The 19,621-nt window shown below is 40.0% G+C and overlaps 1 protein-coding gene and 1 long non-coding RNA gene across 2 annotated transcripts in view; one reads left to right on the top strand and one right to left on the bottom strand.

Moving 5' to 3' along the window:
* The window catches only part of ROR1 (receptor tyrosine kinase like orphan receptor 1), a 412,356-nt gene that overhangs the window by 68,105 nt on the left and 324,630 nt on the right, over window positions 1-19,621 (bottom strand). The gene's annotated exons all lie outside the window — the stretch shown is intronic.
* On the top strand, window positions 365-18,525 carry LOC144332972 (uncharacterized). Its single transcript, XR_013401256.1, has 6 exons — window positions 365-622; window positions 1,199-1,456; window positions 1,606-1,679; window positions 1,769-1,912; window positions 4,135-4,208; window positions 17,745-18,525. It is a non-coding gene; the product is annotated as an uncharacterized LOC144332972 (long non-coding RNA).

The raw sequence follows: 19,621 nt of genomic DNA on the forward strand, positions 1-19,621 counted from the left end.
GTTTATCAATTAAGACATTGTTGGGGCTCTATGAGTCAACATACAGCTCTCCCAAGTCCAGGACAAGTTACTATAATCATCTGATTCGTGGCCACTAGTAATCATGATAGAATGCCTGGGTTGGAATTCTAGGCCTGCCACTTACTAGCTATGTGACTTGGACAACTTAACCTTTTTTTTCTGTGCGCCAGTTGGAGACTTACTACTACTTACTACTCATAATAACCATATGAAGTACCGTTACTACTTCATATGGTTATTATGAGGATCTGATAAACATCACAATAGCACTTACCCAATAGTACACACACAATAGCACTCACCCACAATGGAACTTAGAACAATTATTGATATATGATCAGCACTCAATATGTGTAAACTATGACATGCAGGCCAATCCACCTAGAAAGGCATATTTTCAAAAGCTCATGGCCTCTGAATTGAGGAAGCACAGATCAGATCAGCCTCTTCAACCCCCGATGAGGCTCCCACTCATGTAAGGCACCCAAGGCTTTGTAATGGCACCCAACGCTATGGGCTGGCATGAAAATTGTGTGACTCACGTCATGTGCATCCCCAAGAAGGTGAGGCTATTGCTGCAAAGCTGACCAGTTTGTGGAATGTAAGGACTTTTCATTGATTAGCTTTGGGGAATCCACCGTAACAAGTCTTAAACATCATCACATTTGACTGGTTTGTAAGTTGTGGCAAGTGAACCCAGGTCTAACACTTAGGAACAAGGAAGAAAACAGGAAGATTTTGTTACTTGTAATCACAGCTTTTTACTCCACAGATTTTCTGTGAGTTAGGTTCAAAACATTTAATTCCACTTTTTCCTTCTATGTGGCACCTCATTTGTTACCAGGGTTTTACAGATGGAGACACATAAATGTGAAATGAATAGTCCAAGGCTATCTTCTCCCACTACTCCCAGCCCTACCCTGCAGTGTGTAATTGTGGAGCCATGGACAATGTACCAAGGCAGCAAACATCACTGGCTTGAAGATGACTAGTAGCTGTGGTCAGCTTGCTGGGGACCCAAGCTCCTGAGGGTGCTTAAGAAGTGTGGGAGGACTCCTAAAGCTGTTGTTGAAATCTGTTTAGATTATGGGACTAGGAACCTGAGGAAGCTAAATTTACTTTACAAGTCAACTGGATTAGCACTAAAGTAATTTTCCTTGTGTAAACCCAATTTTAGGTAATGCATGAGCTAAATTTGGAGCAGGGGGCTGAGACACAGATTTCCTGTACTGTCGAGCTCTTGCAGATCTCAGCAGATAACAAAGCTATTATCCTGGCAGAAATGGAAGCATCCTCAAATCCTGTCAGATGGCAGCATGGACAAAAATTACAACCAAATGCATTTTTAAGCTGATGCACTTTCTTAAGTCTGGCTCCTAAAAGCAAAACATGCTCTTCTAGGAGAAGTTTTAGTGAAAACATAAGAATGCTGCTGGTAAGGAAATCTCTAGGTGATGCCAGGGACTGACAACAGAGGATTTCTGAGATAAGAAAGAGACAAGGATTTGGACTAAGTTTCTGAATGGAATCATTGTCCTTTTTGTTTTTCCCTTCTGTCTCCCTGCTTCACCCCCACACCTCTAGAGTTTCTTAGCAGGCATTTTGGAGGAAAAGATTGGATCAGAAATTCAGAAATTACCTGGGCTCACAAAAATATGGTATGAAAGTATTTTTTAAATGGTTTGAAGTTAAAGGTCTTTACTCCACTGCTCCTAACATAGTCTCTTAATTCCCTACCTACTCTCAGCCCCTCCAGCACCATCCTGCCTTCTGCTTCCAAGATACATGAGCTTTCTGAAGAGCTGGTGAGAATGTTGAAACTTCCTGGCCTTGGTTTTCCATCTGGTAAAATGAGGAAGACCAAAGCTTAACCCTCACAAGGAATATGTAGGCAATGAGCACTGTATGATTTAAGAGACCCTTGTGATAAATTGAGTACTAACTTTGAAATTACAAACAGAAACAACCCTCCTTAGTTATCCTGTTTTTCAGGCAGGAAGCGAGCAGAAGAAAGATGAGGATGGGAATTCAAAGACTTGCGTTTTAATCTCAGCTGTGATACTTGCCAGCTGCCTGTCCTCAGGGCTCAATGTTCAACTGACCTGAAAGCAAAACCCAGCTCTATACCTGATAGGCTGTGTGACCTTAGAAAAGTTACTTGCTGCCTCTTACCTTCAGATTCCTTATCATCAAATGGAGAAGGAAGTACTTGCCTCTAATGGTCTTCCTTCCCACTTTACAATACATTTATGCACATAAGATCTAGTTTAAAAAGACAATATGAATAAAAGAATAATTTGATTTTAGAATAGGCAAAGGAGAAAAGTGAGTTGCCTTCATTGCTTTGGATATCAGAAGGATTTACCCACCGATTCTAATTGCACTTGTTCATTAACTCCACGAATATTTGATTAAAAGTTATGTTCCTATTGTACATATGGAGAATACCTGGCCTCATGGAACAGATAGTGCTATGTGGTATGGACAAAGACCAGGAGACTGAGTATGCGGAGGAGGTCACGTGACCTTTTACTGGAGGGATATAGCAAAGGCTTCCTAGAGGAAGTGATGTCTAAACTGACAGGGTTAGCTCTGGTCTGAGTTGTATCTGTTGGTAGGGCTAAGTAATAGGACATTTGGAAATCAGAAGCCCCCAAAAGACAACATATTCCTGCCCATCCCACCCTACCATATAATAAAAGGAAGGGAGGAGGGCCTGAATGAGGTAACTCACACCTATAATCCCAGCACTTTGGGAGGCAGAGGTGGGAGGATTGCTTGAGCCCATGAGTTTGAGACCAGCCTGGGCAACAAAGTGAGACCCTGTTCTCTACAAAAAATACATAAATTAGCTGGCATGCTGGTGTGTATCTGTAGTCCAAGCCATTTGGGAGGCTGATGCACGAGGATTGATTGAGCCTGGGAGGTTGAGATTGCAGTGAGCTGAGATTGTGATTTTTCAGAAAGGATAAGTAACTTTGCCTACAGGGCTCTTCTATAGCACAAGGAAGATTCTATGTGTGAAGGTGCTATCTAGGCACTGTGCACCAAATTGTAAGTGCAGGAACGGAGCTCAGGGCTTGAGTCAAAAAATGTGATTTGAGCCCAAACTCTGCCACCTGCTCAGATTGCTCAGAAAATACCTTGGAGAAGTTACTTATCCTTTCTAAACCTCATTTTCTTCATTTATAATTCCAGCTACAGCAGCCTCACAAGACTGTGAAGATTAAAATAAATAAGAAATGTATAATTTTTAAGTAAACTTTAATATAAGCTGTTTTCATGCCAATCTTGTGCATTGGAGCTAATCAATAAGGTGTAGAAGATTTGGCTGCCTCTGCTCTGATAAAACTCAGAACAATAGTTGATGCCATGTCTCTCAAACTGGGGTATCTGTAAGACACACCTAGAGGTTGGACTAAAGATGCAGATTGCCAGGAACCACCCCCAGAGATCAGAAGTATCTGTGGAGGTTCTTTTGCATTCTAATTCCTGGCCCAAGCTCTAGAGATTGTGATTCAGTAGTTCTAGGGTCGGTCTAAGATACCTGTGGTCCTTTAAATAAATCAATTTCCCTGGGTTTTCTGGAGATTTGGATTTGGGAGGACCAGGATAGGGTCCTAAACATTATTTTCAACAATCCCCCAAGGGATGCTTATGACCCTGTAAGGGTGACCCATATAACAGAAGCTTGTTGAAACTTGTTGCCAAATGACTTTCTTCTGTACCTCTCTACACAATCTCCAGAACACAGAATGCCCCTTTGAGACCTCATCTCTCTGACTTTTCCATTTAAGACTGTCTTTGCTGAACACTCTTTTGCTCACTGGTTGTTTTAGAATGTTGTATTGGGGGGTGTGTGTGTGTGCGTGTGGTGTGACGGGTGGACTGGCGGCTCACTCAACCTGACTTGCCTAGGCATTGGGAGCCCCATAGTGATTCCCACGGCCAGCTCCGCCCTTGTCACTTAACTCTTCCTGCCAGAAGTAGAGTGCTGAATACACCCAGCCATTTGAATGTTCTGGCTAATTGAGATTTTTAAAGACTACAGTGACTTCACATTTTGTTTCCTACCACTTAAAGCTAAACAGTGACTTTTTTTTTTTTTTTTAGATGGAGTCTCGCTCTGTCACCCATGCTGGAGTGCGGTGGTGTGACCTCGGCTCACTGCAACCTCTGCCTCCCAGGTTCAAGCAATTCTCCTGCCTCAGCCTCCCTAGTAGCTGGGATTACAGGCATGCACCACCATGCCTGGCTAATTTTTGTATTTTTAGTAGAGACAGGGTTTCACCATGTTGGTCAGGCTGGTCTTGAACTCCTGACCTCAGACCATCCACCCGCCTCAGCTTCCCAAAGTGCTGAGATTACAGGCATGAACCACCATGCCCGGCCTAAACAGTGATTTAAAAACAAAACAAACAAACAAACAACACAAGTGAACAAAAAAACCCAGATGTTAAAAATATGATGCCCAAATCAAAACCAAAATTCATACAACCATATAAAATAATTAAACATGTCATTTATTCACCAGTAAAATGATTATGATTTAACGCAGAGCCAAACTCTGACCACCGATGCTGAATATTTATGACTGGCTCCCTCAGAACACAGAGGTAGCTGCAGAAATATGCTCTTATTCTACCCTACCTCCACGTGATGAATGATTATTTTACTTAGTAATAGAGTGAGTGAGACCGAATTTGAAAATACGTCAGAGGTGAGGCCCAGTAAAAGTATATTTATAAATAGGGGTTATTGTAATCAGCTCTAAGTGGGCTTAAAATAGAAATTTAAAAAGTAAATTGTTAAAAAAAAAACCCAATACAATCTTTACTAATCAAGAAAAGCACTCAATTTGCTGGCACTTTAAAGTGCATTCTGAAAATCTATTAACAACGCCAGACTTTTAAAAAAAGACCCCTAGCTCCCTTATTTAAACTTGTGAAAAGAAGGAAAAAAACACAAAGGTGAAACATAATAGGCACTGCATAATGATCACAAGGATGGAACAGCAAAGAAAATGAAAAAGGAATTTATGATGATTACCCCGTGAAAACTCTCTGAAGCACATAAAGCTTTTTAATCACCTAAACTAGCTATCATTGTTCATAATCATTCTCACGTTTGTATAGCACGTGACAGAGGGCTTTGTGGTTAAGAGAGTCTGAGACTTAGAGCCAGACATCCTAAGTTCAAATGCTGGCTCTGCTACTTACTGACCACCTGCACTCAAGTAAATTACACAACCTCTTAGTGCCTCACTTTTCTCATCTGCAAAATTGGGGCACCAACTACTGAAAAGGTTATTCTAAAAATTAAATGAGATAATACGTGTAGAGCACTTAATATAATGCCTAGTACATAACACACACAGTAAGTGGTACCTCTGACTATTATTATTATTCTATGATCATTTCAACAACCATATGAGGAAAGTGTTACCATCCTTGTTTTACAGATGAGGAAACTGAAGCTCTTGGGGTAACATGACTTGTGAAACTGCATGCTTCTCCTCAGTGGCAGGGCGGGGACTCTGGATGGAGGAACTGTCAAGACCTTCTAGATCTCTGACATGCATAAACTGGCACGTTTAGAGAATAACGAGGAAAACAAAGTAAAACAAAAGACGGTACCTGTGTGCTAAGAATTTATTACCCCCACATCAAAAAACTTATCCACCACGATCAAGTCGGCTTCATCCCTGGGATGCAAGGCTGGCTCAGCATATGCAAATCAATAAATGTAATCCATCACATAAACAGAACCAGAGACAAAAACCAAATGGTTATCTCAATAGATGCAGAAAAGGCCTTTGATAAAATTCAACATCCCTTCATGTTAAAAACTCAATAAACTAGATATTGATGGAACATATCTCAAAATAAAAGAGCTATTTATGACAAACCCACAGCCAATATCATATTGAATGGGCAAAAGCTGGAAGCATTCCCTTTGAATACTAGTACAAGATAAGGATGCCCTCTTCTCACCACTCTATTCAACCTAGTATTGAAGTTCTGGCCAGCGCAATCAGGTAAGAGAAAGAAAAAAAAGCATATTCTAATAGGAAGAGAGGGAGTCAAATTGTCTCTGTTTGCAGACAACATGATTGTGTATTTAGAAAACCCCATCGTCTCACCCCAAAAAATCCTTAAGCTAGTGAGAAACTTCAGCAAAGTCTCAGGGTACGAAATCAATGTGCAAAAATCACAAGCATTCCTTTACATCAACAATAGACAAGCAGGGAGCCAAATCATGAATAAACTCCCATTCACAATTGCTAGAAAGAGAGTAAAATACCTAGGAATACAGCTAACAAGGGATGTGAAGGACCTTTTCAAGGAGAACTACAAACTACTGCTCAAGGAAATAAGAGAGGACACAAACAAATGGAAAAACATTCCATCCTCATGGATAGGAAGAATCAATATCATGAAAATGGCCATACTGTCCAATGTAATTTATACATTCAATGCTATCTCCATCAAGCTACCATTGACATTCTTTACAGAATTAGAAAAAAACTACTTTAAATTTCCTATGGAATCAAAGAAGACCCTGTATAGCTAAGAAAAGTCTAAGGAAAAAGAACAAAGTTAGAGGCATCAAACTACCTGACTTCAAATTATACTACAGGCTACAGTAACCAAAACAGCATGGTACTGGTACCAAAACAAACATATAGACCAATGGAACAGAACAGAGACCTCAGAAATAACACCACACATCTACAACCATCTGATCTTTGATAAACCTGACAAAAACAAGCAATAGGGAAAGGATCTCCTATTCATTAAATGTTGCTGGGAAAACTGTCTAGCCATATGCAGAAAACTGAAACTGGATCACCTTTCCTTATACCTTACACAAAAATTAACTCAGGATGAATTAAAGACTTAAATGTAAAACCCCAAACCATAAAAACCCTAGAAGAAAACCTAGGCAATAGCATTCAGGACATAGGCATGGGCAAAGACTTCATGATGAAAACGCCAAAAGCAATTGCAACAAAAGCCATAAGTGACAAATGGGATCTAATTAAACTAAAGAGTTTCTGCACAGCAAAACAAGCTATCAGTAGAGTGAACAGGCAGCCTACAGAATGGGAGAAAAATTTTGCGATCTATCCATCCGACAAAGGCCTAATATCCAGCATCTATAAGGAACTTAAACAAATTGACTAGAAAAAAATAACCCCATCAAAAGTGGGCAAAAAATATGAATAGACACGTCTCAAAAGAAGACATTTACATGGCCAAGAAACATGAAAAAAAGCTCAATATCACTGATCATTAGAGAAATGCAAATCAAAATCACAATAAGATACCATCTCACACCAGTCAGAATGGCGATTATTAAAAAGTCAAGAAACAATAGATGCTAGTGAGGCTGTGGAGAAATAGGAACACTTTTACACTGTTAGTGGGAATGCAAATTAGCTCCCACTAATTAAATGTAAAACTGGAACCAGAGACAAAAACCACATGGTTATCTCAATAGATGCAGAAAAAGGCCTTTGATAAAATTCAACATCATTTCATGTTAAAAACTCAGAATTTGTGCCTGTTTCTTTCACTGTCATATCCTTCGTTCTTAGAACAGGAGCTGGCTCACAGTAGGTGCTCAGTAAATATTTGTGGACTGAAGGAAAATCTCAGGGCCCTTCTTGGTCAGGAGCTTGTACCATTAAGTCTCTACCTCCTCCCAACCCACCACGTGTGATGGGTTATTTAGTGCATTAGTTAATCCCTCCTCTCTTAATCAATTCCACATGTCCATATCTGCCTATTAATAAATTCCACATGTCCATATCTGCCATATCTGTACTGCTGGAAGACAGTACAGCAATTCCTTAAAGACCTAGAACCAGAAATAACATTTGACCCAGCAGCCCCATTACTGGGTATATATCCAAAGGAATATAAAACATTCTACTCTAAAGACACATGCACACATATGTTTATTGCAGCACTATTTACAATAGCAAAGACATGGAACCAACACAAATGCCCATCAATGATAGACTGGATAAAGAAAATGTGGTACATATACACCATGGAATACTATGCAGCCATAAAAAAGGATAAGTTCATGTCCTTTGCAGAGTCATGGATGAAGCTGGAAACTATCATTCTCAGCAAACTATCACAAGAACAGAAAACCAAACACCGCATGTTCTCACTCATAGGTGGGAAGCTGAACAATGAGAACACATGGACACAGGGAGGGGAACAGCACACACCAGGGCCTGTTGAAGGGTGGGGGTGAGGGGAGGGAACTTTGAGGACGGGTCAATAGGTGCAGCAAACCACCATGGTACACGTATACCTGTGTAACAAACCTGCATGTTCTATATATGTATCCCAGAACTTAAAGTAAAATAAAATAAATAATAATAAAAAAAGAATTTATTACCCATGAAGGGATAGGATGTATATTATTACTTCATGCTATATTGCTTAGTAGAGGACTGGGTACACTTGTGACTTTTCCTTTGGACTCATCAGCATCCTCCTTGCAAAGTCCTGTCACACATGGCTTTAAGTAAAAATAATAATGATAAATAAAAAACCACCTACAAGAGGACAGCTCAGTGTGGTAGAGAGAGCTGCCCACAGCACGTAGGGTGTGGATATGAACCCTGACTCTTCCATGTACTAGTTTTAGGATCTTGAACAAGTTGCTTCACCCCTCTAAGCCTGAGTTTCTTCATCTATAATAGGGGATTAATAATAGTAAGGATGTTTTAAGAAATATCCTAAGGGTGATATAAGATAACACAGATACATAGCCTAGTGCAGAGTTTCTCAGTCTCAGCGCTATTGATGTTTGGGGCTGGAGAGTTGTTTGTTGGAGCAAGCTGGCCTGTGCACTGTAGGATATTTAGCAGCATCTCTGGCCTTAACCCACTAGATGCTCATATAATACCTTTCCAGTTGTGATAACCAAAAATGTTTGTAGACATTGCAAAGTGTCCCCTGGAGGGCAAAATCACCCTTGGTAGAGAACTGCTGACCTTGCCCAAAGCCTGGCACAAATGGGTGGTCAATAAATGTTCATTCTTTCCCTCCTTTTAGATAGAAACTTTTTTTAAAGTGAAGTGAGACACGACTAATTTAGAATCATGTTAATTCAGACAATGGGAGAACTGAAATCTGTATTTTCAGTAACATGAAAAAATTAAGTGTCCACAGTTATTTAGAGAACACTGTGTATTCACTTATGAAAACATACTATTTATAAGGACTTATGTGAAAGTCATTTACATTCAGTTAATATACTAAGTTCTCAAAGCCTCAGAAAACACATTTAAATCACCAACCATTTCAGGCAAATTTTAACTGATAATTGTAGTTAAATATATTGAAATGGCAATTACATATTTTTAAAGAAACAAATAAACTCTTTCTGACTTTGTCCTCTTACTGCAGATTAACTTTCCTTTAAATAAGCAGCTTAATGAAGTTTTGTTTCACTCACATATCTAAAGTAGAAGATATTTTATAAATGTTGCATTGAGATTTTCTAGTTTCTTACAAACTTTTTAAGCAGGAAATTATTTTCCATAGCGAACCTAATGTCTCCCTGCTGCTTTTTTAGCCTGTTTCCTATTGTTCAAGCTTCATGGAAAATGAGACCAGATGTTCATAAGAAGAGCCTCATTGCCTCATTCTTGTGTACCTGGAGATTGTAAGTAACACCAGGCCTGGCCTGGGACTTCCTCATCTGGACCAATGATTCTCAACAGGGGGGTGATTGTCATCCCAGGGGACACCTGGCACTGTCTGGAGACACTTTTGGTTGTTGAAACTGGGGAGAGAAGGGTTGCTGGCATCCAGTGCGTGGAGGCCAGGGAATGCTGCTAAGCGTCCTGTAACACACAGGGCAGCCCCTGTAACCAGAAATTATTATCCAGGTTCAGGTGTCAAGGTTAAAAAATCCTGCTCTAGACCATGGCTCTGAGATGAATTGGGCAGCTGAACATTGAATTAACTGTTTAAAAAAAGTGAAGTCAATCAAACCCTACTTGTCTGGCTTTGAGATAGACACCTGTTGCATTCTTCAGGAAGTTTCTTCTAAGCTGACCTTTGTGCATATTCCCATCACAGCACTTGTATCACCAGCACAATGCTGGCGCACCGTGGACATGTAATAAAAGGCAGGTGAATAAAAGTACAACTATGAGACCCAACAATGAATCTCCAGGGTTCCCTTAACCTCCCTCTCTGGACACATCAATGTAAGCTCTGACGGACTGAGAGGGACTTCTCTTTGTGAGAAGAAAGGAAGTGTGTGTGAAGGAGCTGGGTTTGCTTGTCTCACCCTTCCGCTGTCTACACCAGGAGTTGAAGTTTATTTTCCTTCTTTGCCTCACACTGACAGGGATAGAGGCAATAGATTTGGTTTCATTTACCATTTCACTTAGTCGCCTGAAATGTAAAAACCACACAAACAGATCTGATTCCATACTTTCCACACTCCTTCTTGTGGTGCTGCTAAGTGGAGCTGTTAAAACAAACAGGAGAAATGTGGAGGTCAGGGTTCTGCTACCTACTTGTAGTCTACTTAGCTGTTGGTGCCTCTGTCTCCCATTCTCTCCAGACCTCTCCCCATTCCTACTTGCACCTCTTGAGAGCAGGACCTTCTTTTCCTCATCGCCTGAATACAGGAAGTGTTACAATTATTAATGGGGACCAGCTCTTAATGTTTGGCCAATAACTATATAGCATACACCTAAAAGCAGGGGTCTGTAACAAGTTGAAAGGAGATGACAATTAATCGTAAAGCATTACCCAAGCAATTTCTAGGATGCCTTTTTACTCCTCGATTCTGCCAAACATGCTTCTGTCACAAAGCTTTTAGATTAGCCGTCCCGTTTGCCTGGAATTATCTGTCTCTCTTTCTCAGATAAACTCATGGCTCATTCTCTCACTTCATTCAAGCCTTTGCCCAAATGTCACCTTATCAGAGAGGCCCCCCTTAATCAACCCATGTAAAGTAGCAACCCTCTACCACATCACTCTCTTTCTTCTCATTGTGATTTCTGTTTCTTCTTAAGCAATTGTTCTTTCCTGGCATCCTTGAGTTCCCGCTCAAGAATGTAAGCTCCAAAGCAATAGAGCAGAATTTGTGCCTGTTTCTTTCACTGTCATATCCTTCGTTCTTAGAACAGGAGCTGGCTCAAAGTAGGTGCTCAGTAAATATTTGTGGACTGAAGGAAAATCTCAGGGCCCTTGTTGGTCAGGAGCTTGTACCATTAAGTCTCTACCTCCTCCCCAACCCATCATGTGTGATGGGTTATTTAGTGCATTAGTTAATCCCTCCTCTCTTAATCAATCCCACATGTCCATATCTGCTTATTACTTAGTGTTTATCAAAACAGCTTAACTATGGGCTCCCAAAGACTCCTTAGGAATGAGACAGCACCACGGTGAACAGAGACTCCCCTGCTCTGTACCCTGTGGCACTATTAGACTCTCCATGGCCTCAGGCATGGAGTCCCTTGATGTCCCAGTTTAAGGTTTTTACTCTACTGAGGGCATAAAACTCTTCCCTGTTTACTTTCTGCACAGAGCAGCCGAATGGTTTTTTCAGAACCATTGTAGAAGGTAAAAGTAAAAATTTCTACCCATAAAACTGTGTATAATACCCTCATGATTTCATCTGTGACCCTGAACCTTTCCTTTTCTCCAAATCCCTTTTATTTTTGTAAAAGAATGCACTACGCGCCAGCATCTGGCTTGTAAAAATAAATATAGTGACTGGCTTTCCCAAATAACTTGGCCTAATCATCGAGTGCTCCTGAAAAGACCCGTCTCCTGAGATGCAGCAATCTTATGAACGATCTATTCCATGGTCCAGGCACAGAGGGGGCACTTGCATAGGTTGAATTACATACCCCAGAGTATCTGCATTTAGAATGAGGACTAACTCTTGACTCCATAGAATTAGATGTTTTCCTGTTGTGGGTGGATTGCTAATGCTTGATATTCCCTTAAAACACATTTGTTATGACTCAGCTATGTGTCGGCTTGATCATTTGAGGGCAGGCACTAGCAGGGGGTTTGATATATTCCCAGATGAATTTTATGCCTTTTACTTAAAAGCAAAATGAAGGCTTGGAGTATTTATCAGAATTAAGTGATGCTGATATAAAGTACATAGATATCACTATCTTTAAATCAGGGTATCAATTATTAACATTTGAGGATATTACTGATAGGCTCATTTTGTTTGTTTCCTGAGACAAGGTCTTTCTCAGACACCCAGGCTGGAGTGCAGTGGTGTGATTACAGCTCACTGCAGCCTCGACCTCCTGGGCTCAAGTGATCCTCCCACCTGTGCTTCCTGAGTAGCTGGGACTATATGAATGCACTGCTATACCTAACTAATTTTTTATGTTTTATAAATAAAATTAAAAAAAATTTATTTTTTATAAATAAAATAAAAAAGGAGATAACAGTGAAAGAAACAGGCACAAATTCTGCTCTATTGCTTGTGGAGCTTACATTCTTGAGCGGGAACCCAAGGATGCCAGGAAAGAACAATTGCTTAAGAAGAAACAGTAGAGATGAGGTCTTGCCATGTTGCCCAGGCTGGTCTCAAACTCCTGGTCTCAAGCTATCCTCCCAACTCAACTTTCCAAAGTGCTGGGATTACAGACATGAGCCACCATACATGGCCAACTTTTTTTTTTTTTTTTTTAATTACCAAATCAAAAAAAAGCCAACTGAACTGAATTTAACTCAACATCTATTGTGTATGATTTGTAATATTTTTAAATTTTTCCAAAAATTTAAAATAGCCAGTTAGCTGAACAATAAACTCAACCTTTTTTTTTTTTTTTTTTCCTGAGACGGAGTCTCACTCTGTTGCCCAGGCTGGACTGTGGTGGTACGATCTTGGCTCACTGCAACCTCCACCTCCTGGGTTCAAGTGATTCTCCTGCCTCAGCCTCCTGAGTAGCTGGGACTACAGGCGTGTGCCACCACGTCCAGCTAATTTTTGTATTTTTTAGTAGAGATGGGGTTTCACCATATTGGCCAGCTGGTCTCAAACTCTTGACCTCATGATCTGCCTGCCTCGACCTCCCAAAGAGCTGGGATTACAGGCGTGAGCAACTGCATGCAGACTATTTGATCTTTATTTTCAACAATAAACCCACAAACTTAGTTAAGCAAAATGAGCATGTGTTGCTTGAAATTTTAATTATTTTACAAATAACTGTTAACTAAATTTACTGTTGGAAAAAGATATTACTCAATCTGTAAGCTTTAAAGCATTAGGTCAGGCAACTAATTTATTTTTATCATTATTTCTTTATTTACAGCCAACTAGAAAATATAAACGTTTTATTTTTCTTTTATAATTTCCAGTTGGAATGCAAATGCTCCGGCACAGAATGTTCCTCTGGCGGCCTCTGATGAGTTCAGATGCTCAAATGACTTTTGTCATCCCTCTCACGCCACCGTGACAAGTATAATAGCAGGTGGCATTGACTGAGCACTTAGCAGCTATTCATATTTACTGAGGGCTTCCTATGGACCAGGCACCGTGCTTTGCAACAAACCGGCATACTGGAAGGATCACCAGAACTGAACACAGATTTAACATATCAATCTGTGGGGCTTTGGCAAGATTCTTCACCACTCTGAGGCTCAGTTGCCTGATCCCTGACATGGAGGTAGTAACAGCAGTCTTGCCTGCCTCAGGGAGTTGTTTGTGATGACATGCACTGTGAGCAGGATATGGCTCCATGGTGGGAGTATACACTAATGTGTAAGATTACAGGTTCACTCTTCAGCAGCCTCACTTTATAATCCCAGAAGAAGGCCTGCGAGAGCACAATCTCTGCTTCGCTTCCTGGTGTATCTATAGCACTGGGGCCCGCTAGTAAACATTTCCTGATGACATGAATAACATGTGTGAAAGTGCTTTATGAACTGTAAAACAGGGCAAAATTCCATTATATTATTGATAACATTAAATTTCCTTCAGCAACTTATTTCACCCATAGCCCTGATATTTATGTTTCATCATTGTTGGGGCAACGATTTATTCAGTACTGAGAAAATTATTTCAGGCTGATGAAGTCCTGAAGTCTAAAAGGATCTACTTTGGGTCTGTATCAATATCACAAAGCTGATTCTGCCCCACAGTCATCTGGGATGAAAGAAGAGGTCTGTAGTACCTTGGAGAACAGTGATCCCCTCTGGCTGGACTATGCAGGACTGATCCTGAAGAATCCCAAAGCCCTGGAACCACTATAAACAGGGAGGGGTGACTGAAAACTGTGACAAAATGGAACAAATTACACAGACTCATGCCAAATCCAGGCGTGCACCTAGCAAAGTGCTTTAAGTTCTGGGCTGCACTGGAGCCCTAGTTTGTGCTTGAGCTTAGTTTGCCTGAAAATTCTGGTATGTGGAGGGGCAGCAGAAGTGAGCCAGTGAGAGTCTTAAGAGAGACTGCGGAACCTCCAAGACCAGACCTCACACTAGGGGCCAAGTCAGAAACATGCTTTTCTATTTGCTGCAAGCACAAGTAAAGAACTTGTGGTGCTTGAACTGAACTGCACAGCCAGGCCTCTTCTTCCCCATTTCAGAGGGGGTTGGGGACTGAGTTGGCAGGGAGCCTACCTCTGGGTGGGGACTCAGTGCATCTAAAAGCACAAATACTTGTGATACGGGTCTTTCACCCTCACTACTCACTCACAGCACAAGCCTCCAGATCCAGTAAATCAGAGGCTTTCACTTTATTTCATCACCGCCCTGGAGTCTCCCCAAATTACCTGGAACAAATTTGAAAGGGCTGAAGTTCCTGTAGAGTGGGAGAAATATTGATTTGTGACAAGCACATCATCCAGGCTGAGGATTAAATATAGGAGAGTGTGAGGCAGATGCTAAGTCTTACAGATGAGTAGCAATTGTGTGTAAATTGATGGAGAATGCAGCCTTTTGCATTAATTTGTCCATGGACTAGCACTTCCTATATGGCAACTGCCAATCCTTCATCTCTCAAATCCTTCAACCTCTGAAACAAAACCCACCTAAATTCTCAAACTATCCACCACAGCTCACCTTCCAGAGGTTCTGGAGCTTGAGGAACAGGACAGTTGGGTTTAGGAAAATTGCTTTTCACTGAATGAGAACACTGGGTTTGGAAATCTGGCTTCCAGTCCCAACTCTGCCATAATCAGTTCAAGAAATGTAGGCAATTTGCTTCACCTTATTCTTTTCTTTTTTTTCCCTTGGTAAAATGGAAATAATTATACCTAGAACCAAATAACTTTGTTCTAGGTAAAGCATTGTCTCAAGGCTTTTTTTATATATATATATTCATATGTATGTTTTTATATATATTTAAACATATATGTTTATATATATATTTAAAAAATGCATAAATACAATGTTGTCTGTGATAAACAGAATAAAGGCCCTTAAAAATGTGAATGTCCTAATCCCCAGAGCATTTGAATATGTTACATGGCAAGTGAGAATTAAGGCTGCAGATGGCATTAAGCTCAGTAATCAGCTGACCTCAAAATGAGGAGATTCTCCTGAATTTTCTGGGTGGGTCCAGTGGAATATAAGCATCCTTTGAATATGGAGGAAAGAGGCAGAAAGTCAGAATGTTACGATGAGGCAGTGTTCAGAAGGATTCCACTGTCTGTTGCTGACTGAATTTGGAAGAGGGCCACTAGCCAAGAAATGCAGGCCACCTCTAAAGCCTGGAAATGACGAAGAAATGGATTCTCCCCTTGAGCCTCCAAAAGGAACTTTAATTTTAGGCTAGTGAGGCCCACTTTGGACTTCTGACTTTCAAAACTGTAAGATAGTCAACAAGTTTGTGCTACTTTGTTAGAGTAGCCATTAGAAACTAATTTAGCAAATTAGGAAACACCACTCATAAGACTGTACCATTGTCATCATTGTTTACATTGTCATAATCCCTGACATCATCATCATTATCATCATCAAGACTTTATTTCACGGCTATTATTTAAAGACAAAAAAAAAGATGCTGGTGAGGTTGTGGAGAAAAAAGGAATACTTATACATTGTTGGTGGGAGTGTAAATAGTTACACATTGTGGAAGACAGTATGGTGATTCCTCAAAGATGTAAAGACAGAAATACCATTCGACTCAGCAATCCCATTACTAGGTATATACCCAAGGGAATATAAATCATTCTATTATAAAGACACGTGCATGAGTATGTTCATTGTAGCACTATTCACAATAGCAAAGACATGGAATCATCCCAAATACCCATCAATGATAGACTGGAAAAAGAAAATGTGGTATGTATAATATAATCCATGGAATACTATGCAGCCATAAAAAAGAATGAGATCATGTCCTTTGCAGGGCCATGGATGGAGCTGGAGGCCATTATCCTTAGCAAACTAATGCAGGAACAGAAAAGCAGATGCCACATGTTCTCACTGATAAGTAGGAGCTAAATGATGAGAACCACATGGATACATGGAGGGGAACAACACACAGTGGGGCCTATTGGAGGGTGGAGAGTGGGAGCACACAGAGGATCAGGAAAAATAACTAATGGATACTAGGCTTAATATCTGGCTGATGAAATAATCTGTACAACAAACCCCATGACACACATTTATCTGTGTAAAAACCCTGCACATCCTGCACAAGTAGCCCTGAAATTAAAGTTTAAAAAAAAAAAAAAAAAAGACTTTATTTCAAATACAGCCTGGGAATGAGATTTCAAGCAATGTATAACTTTGCCAAAATTTTCAGAAACCAAATCAGATGGTATCTCATGGAGTGAGTGACAAAGGGATTTTATCTTTAAGAATGATATCATATTGTTTCTATGCAAACACTGATGGTATTGTTCACATTATTTATTTATTTTACAAACCCTTTGTTCCTAGTACAAAAGTATACTTCAGAGCAAATTATTTTAGAATAGTATTAAGAGGTTTATTTAGAATATCTTTGTTAACATAGCTAAAAGATCTAAGGACTAATCTTGGCTCTACCAATTATAAACTTCATAATTTATAGCCTATCACTTTACTTCTTTGGCCCTGGTCTCTCTTTCTGTAAAACATTTCATGTTTGAACTAGATACTCTTTCTTAGATCACTTCCAGTTTTAAGAATGTTGAGTTTAATTTCTTGTTTTGTGTAATGGGAGAGCATGACCTAGAGGAAGTAAGTTTTATGTCTAATTTCTAATAATTCAGATATTTTTGGGGTAAGCTTTTACAATTGAAGTATAATATACACAAATAATTGTGCACAAATGATAAATATAGAATTCAATTAATTTTTGCAAAGTGAACATAGCTCTGTAACTACCACCTAAATAAAGGTATCAAATGTTATGGCACCCAGGAACCTCCCCTGTGACTTTCCTGGGCATTCCCTTCATGAGGTAACTATTATTTTGATTTCTATCACAAGGGGGAATTAACATGGCATTCAATCATGTTGCTGCCTGTAACTGTAATTGATGACTTTTTGTTGCTGTATATTATTTTGCTGTATGAATATATAGTACCATAATTATCTATCTTATTGCTAGTAGAAATTTTGGCTATTGCCATTTGGAGACCATAATAACGTAGATTTCTCTTCTCAAGTTAATGTTTGTAAAATATAAAGCATTTTGTTCTATGTAATTGAACTTAGTATCCCTGGCTTATTTATTTTGAACATTCCTATTTTACATTTTCTGTCCAGCAGGGAGAAGTCTAAGAGACAAAATCAATAAGGTTAGAGCAGATTGGCTTTCTCTGGATACTGTACCTTATCTGTGTGAACAGGAGATTTTATAGTGACTTGTTTCAGTATAAACAAAGAGGACTGGAATAACTGATTGCTGAGGACTCCAGTCACGGCAGCACTGTATGATGTGAATGTAAAATAAGCATGACTGCAACAGGAAGGCAGCCTGAACCTATCTGAGGAATCCTCAGGCCATCCGATTTGATAATACAGTCAGTAGGACTGTTTGGTTTACAAGTAACATAAATTCAAAGCTTCAGGAAGGAGACTGGGCACAGTGGCTCATGCCTGTAATCCCAGCACTTTGGGAGGCCAAGGCAAGTGGATCACTTGAGGTCAGCAGTTCTAGACCAGCCTGGCCAATATGGTGAAACCCTGTCTCTACTAAAAATACACACACACACACACACACACACAATCAGCGGGGCATGGTGGCTCATGCTTATAATCCCATCTACTCAGGAGGCTGAGGCATAAGAATCGCTTGAACCCAAGAGTTGGAGGTTGCAGTGAGCCAAGATCGTGCTACTGTACTCCAGCCTGGGCGACAGAGCAAGACTGTCTCCAACAAAACAAAACAAAACAAAACAAAACAACAACAACACACACACACAGAGACACACACACACACACCCCAAAGCTTCAGGAAAAAAAGGCAGACTAAATTATATGGTAAGTAGTCTGTTTCATTGAACTGAAAGGCAAAAGTAAACCAGAGATGTAAGTTGTCACAAGATCTCTCTTCATTTCTTTGGTTCTCTTTCCACTGTTCAATCCATACAGTGAGTAAAATTTTACATCTTAACTCTCTCCTGGTCCTCATTCCTAGCTTGGCCCACTCAAGACCTGACTTGAATTAAACATCAAAATCATGGTTTCTAGAGCCCCAATTTCTGGATGGGATAGGGTAGAGGAGTGACAGGGAATGATTCCTACAGAAAGGGGTGTTGTTTGTTAAAGGGAAAACGTGCTTGCAATAGTCATAGAAAACTTTGGAGAGGGACAGTCTATGGAAGAGTTACTTAGTATTTCATGAATTATGAGTCAGGCTTTTCCAGTCAGACTTGTCATGTTAAGAGAGGGTTTCATTTATGACAAGCAATAGTTGGCATTTTTTAATCCTGTAGTATAATAGAAAGAACAGCTTTGAAATTAGATAGGCCTAGCTTTCAATTTGAGTTGTGCCATTTCTGGCTGAGTTTCACTGGACAAGTGATTTAACCTTTCTGTAAAATGGGTATAATACTAATGCCCACCTTGTAAAGTTGCTTTGAGAATTAAAGACAGATGTACAAGAATCGAGCATGCTGGTACATAATTTTTTCTTCCTGCTCTTTTCCAGTGTTCAAAGGTGAAGTGGCACAATAAATTAGAGAGGGGTGGAGTGGAAGATTAAACCACATTTAGAAGTGTTGCAGTCTGGCACTGAGATCTCTAGCTGTGGGGTCTTAGGCAAGTTACTGTATCTCACTGTTTTTCAGTTTCCTGACAAACAAACAAAAAAAGAGGTTCAGGACCAGGGGGTATCTATTGCTTTTGGGAGGCCAAGGGTTCCCTAGAAGTGCTTAGGTATTGCTGAGTGTGTGCGTGTGTGGTAGGAGGCACTATGCGGGGGAGGAAAAATAGCAAGGAAAGTACCATTTGGTAGAATTTCTTCTACCTCCCACCCTTCTTTTAAATATCTGTTTTATAAATTGAGGTTTTGCATCAGATTTGTATTGGGAAAAAAAAGTCTTGCTGTGTAAAAAATTAAAAAGCATCTTGAAAAATACCAGATGAGATGCTCTCTCAAGTCTTCCTTGCTCTAAAACATGAGGCTCTGCTAAATGCCT

Source organism: Macaca mulatta, chromosome 1 (assembly GCF_049350105.2).
Source record: "Macaca mulatta isolate MMU2019108-1 chromosome 1, T2T-MMU8v2.0, whole genome shotgun sequence".
NCBI lineage: Eukaryota > Metazoa > Chordata > Mammalia > Primates > Cercopithecidae > Macaca > Macaca mulatta.